The following is a 3,834-nucleotide window of genomic DNA, read 5'->3' as shown; positions in this document are numbered from 1 at the left end:
GTTTCGTGCTTACGCACTCATCACTGTCTGATGAGTGCGTAAGCACGAAACTCGGAGTAACAGTGAATCATGTGTTGGTTTCATTAGCCTCACCTTTCTACTATATATATATATATATATATATATATATATATATATATATATATATATATATATATATCTATATTCATGCAAGAAAAACAGATTGGAAAGTCTACCAAGAATTTTTGCCGGCTGAAAATTTGTTCATTCTACTAACGACTATTAAATTGGCATTCATATATTTCCTGGCATCGACGATAACATCAAACCGACTGACAAACGTAAACACATAGAGAACGGTTACGACCAATGGCCGATCATAGCTACGAAGGTTTAGAAGTTATTGACCTGAGCTTTTCACTCGTGATGACTTCGATAGCTTGTTCGCATTTGGACACAGCATGTTGCCATTGATTATCCTCTTTTGAACTCAAACTTGGCAGGACCTACGATGGCAAAATATTTTCTCCGCCACTGCATGGGTTCGAAAAAGAGTGGATCGCGCAACCGATAAAGTGAAGACAGCCGTCGCTGGCTTAAGCTTTTTGGGATCACCTTGTGACCTTGAGAAGAGGAAAGATGTGAACACATCCACGCGTTTTCTGCCTGATAGCAAAGGAAGCATGTTTATATCCATATTTTTTAATTCACACCTCCAAGCTAGCTCTAAAGCTGTTTTCGCAGAAATGTTATGAGTTATGAGAAACGAAGATGTATTAAGACGTTTGGGATCAACTGTCAAACACTTAGGCCCTTACCTTCAAGCTGATCTGGTTAATCTTGATATCTGGGCGAGTAAATGGCAACTACGTTTCAACAGCGATAAATGTGAAGCCATGCGAATACTGCATAAACATTACTTTCAAGCCGACTCTTGTGTTACTATGACCTAACGTGGAGCAAACACACCAGTGTACGTTAGAGCGAACAGAGTCAAGTAAGGTGGCTTTACCTCGGTGTATAAACCTGTGAAACGTTTTCTTTGCTTTCTTAGCTAGTGGTAGCCTGGTTAGGTTATTGTTTGATGTTTTTTTGCTCTTTTAATTTGTTTTTCTATGTGTTACGTCATCTGTGAGTTTCACAAGTTCTTACACAGAGATTATGTACAGTTGTGGAAGGTGTCATGAACGTGTTTTTATCAGAGACATGATCCATGCTGACTTTTTCCAAGTTGACTTTTTGTGTCGACAAGGAGGAATTCTGTTTTATCGTCGTTTACCATAAGTCTATCACATAACATCCACCTTCTTATGTCAGCTACGCGTGATTCTAATGCCTGAATAGCAGATTGTTGATCTTCAACACTTTTCGGTTTAAATGAGAAATAGGCCTACTTTGGGACCTTAAGTCGCTTTAAGTCGCTTTAAGTGGCCTTTAGTCGCTGTAAGTCGCTCCCTAGAGAATTTGCAAATACTTTCACTACAGGGCAAGAGTTACAAAAGAAAACATAGTTAATTTCTCCTAAAGTTTTCCCTGTAGAGATTTACCAGTATGGGTACCGATATAATAAGGCTTATATTTGGGTGTTAATGTTTGAATTATGGTCGTTACCATGGCAACATCACGTCTAATGACAGGCAGACATAGTCCTATTTTGGGCTTAAATTATGTAATATTTGTACTATCCTTCGATGAGTTTTTTTTATTCTTTGCCATATTATGGAAATGATATTACCTGACAATTTGAAGTGGTGAAAAATAATTAGAAGCTTGGAACTTTTAAAAATTAGACTGCGAACCTTTTAAAGTCTTATAACTCGATAATTATTGTATAATAATTTTAATGGAATTTTTGATTGAGCACCATAATCATGCCAAAAAGGTTGCTAGTCTACTGCTGTTTTGTTTTTTTTCTTTTTTCTTTTAAACAATTATTCAAATATACATTCATTTCATTCAAGTCGCTTGGCAACAGGAGAAGGGACAACTGAAAAATCAGAGTCCTTCCTCCCGTTGCCAAGCGACGTGTATTTTGCATCGTTACATGTATTCATTTCAGTATTGCAAACATGACACCCGTCTTCCTTCTGTGAAGTCCGCTGGTCAAGATTGCAAAGAAGAGGAGAGGAGTGAGCTGTGTTGTGTGGCGTGTGTCGAGGAGTGTTGAGCGCTGTTGTGAGCGCTATCTTACAAAAGGTAAAAACGTTGTTTACTGCATTTTACGTGAGAGATCAGTCTCTTGAAAGAAGCTGTATTCCTAAAAATTTGTGGGCCTGTCTCCTCCTTCTCGGAAAATGGCGGTGTCTAGATGCAGCTAAATGTCTTGCAGCAAGACATGATAGAATGTTTGAAAATGCACCGTGTCCGGCTGGAGTCCGATAATTTTTTCAGTTTCGTGTCGATATTCGCTAAATATTCTATGCCTGCAATGCTGTCTTTGTTTAGACCGCTACAAATAGTCGATATAAGCCGTCTTGAATCCATCTCCGTGACCAGTGCCTGACACTTTCAGACTGCGGGCTCATTTTAAAACGGGTAGCATTCTTCAATGATTGCGACAAGTACCTTTATCAGTACTTAGACTTAAATACTGCTTATCAGTGTTATTTCAATACTCCGCAAATTATTTTTATATCAATAACATCTACAGTATGCTGAGTCGTTCAAATAAAGTGAACACATCAGTAGAGTTGGCCATGGGTTTGAATGGCTAGTGGTCAGCAGAAAAACTGAAGTTATTTTACCTCAGAAAAGAAGACGCATCCAGCGAAACAATAATATTAACAATTAGTATCACCCAACTAGTGGACTAATGCAAATCCTGCACTTTGATTGGCTACACTACTAGAGGACTATTAGTAATAGTCCTTGAGTAGCGAAAGGTGTGGCGCTTTCTTTCGTTTTATTCCCAAATGAATATTATTTTCTTCAACTTGCATTTGCTAACTTTGTTATGGCCTTTTCTGTCTGACTAGTTGGGTGATACTAAAACAATTATACCCTTCGCCCTCAAGGGCCATGTGTCAATAACCTATTCGGCTTCGCCTCATTGGCTATTTACCCGTAGCCCTTGCGGGCTACCGGTCTAATTGTTAATAACCTGAGTGTTGGTGACTAGTGGTGAATAGTTGTTTCAGTATATACTAAAACAGAGAGAAAATAATACCACATAAAGGTGATTTTAACTCATTTGTGCCTGCAACGATTACAATATTTTTGGACGCAAATCCCACTCGAGTTGTGTGGAGGTGAATAGTTAACACTTTATTGCTGACATGTTCCTTGACCATATTAGGTAGAGCAGGTATATGAACTGACAGCCTGTGTTCGGCAAGCCAATGAAAATGCTGGAAATCTGATATCCATAGTTCAGTTTTTAATAACAAAAGATATTCAAAGTTTGAGTAACCAATCAGAGCATGTGTTTTTTATTATGTACCAACAAGTATTAAACAAACTATTATTAAGGTAAATTATATAAACTAAAAGTTAGTAAAGCAAGGATTACTGTAGTTCAAAGTGAACAGTTACAATTGACTGTTGATCAACTTCAAAGTGTGTTTGCACTAGTGTTGATCACAGCTTCATTCTCCAAAAAAGTTAAATGAAAGTTTTATGGAAACCAATTCTACAAATGATGTACTATAAGTCCTCTGTGTAATATTGTGAGATGGGGTTCCCACTCCCTCCCATGGTGGAAGACACTGAGTGTGTTTACCTAAGGACTGCCAGTACGAAACAGTCCACAACGTGTCTTAAGCAGGAGGTGTAAACGGTGATGAGATCATCAAGTAGAAAGAATTACATATACTGGTAACTCTGATATTTTCTTTTAATATACAGAAATTCGTAGCATAACCCCTTAAGGCATAC

At 37.9% G+C, this 3,834-nt stretch overlaps 1 protein-coding gene across 1 annotated transcript in view; it reads left to right on the top strand.

Moving 5' to 3' along the window:
• Window positions 1–889: 889 nt before the first annotated feature.
• LOC137973899 (zinc finger protein 709-like) overlaps window positions 890–3,834 on the top strand; it is a 9,225-nt gene continuing 6,280 nt past the window's right edge. Inside the window, exons 1-2 of the mRNA XM_068820795.1 lie at window positions 890–958; window positions 2,021–2,157. The gene's annotated coding sequence lies outside the window, so the exon portion shown is untranslated. The remainder of the gene's footprint in view (window positions 959–2,020; window positions 2,158–3,834) is intronic.

Source organism: Montipora foliosa, chromosome 10 (genome assembly GCF_036669935.1).
Source record: "Montipora foliosa isolate CH-2021 chromosome 10, ASM3666993v2, whole genome shotgun sequence".
In the NCBI taxonomy this organism is placed as follows: Eukaryota; Metazoa; Cnidaria; class Anthozoa; order Scleractinia; family Acroporidae; genus Montipora; species Montipora foliosa.
This window is presented reverse-complemented; position numbering and strand designations above follow the sequence as displayed.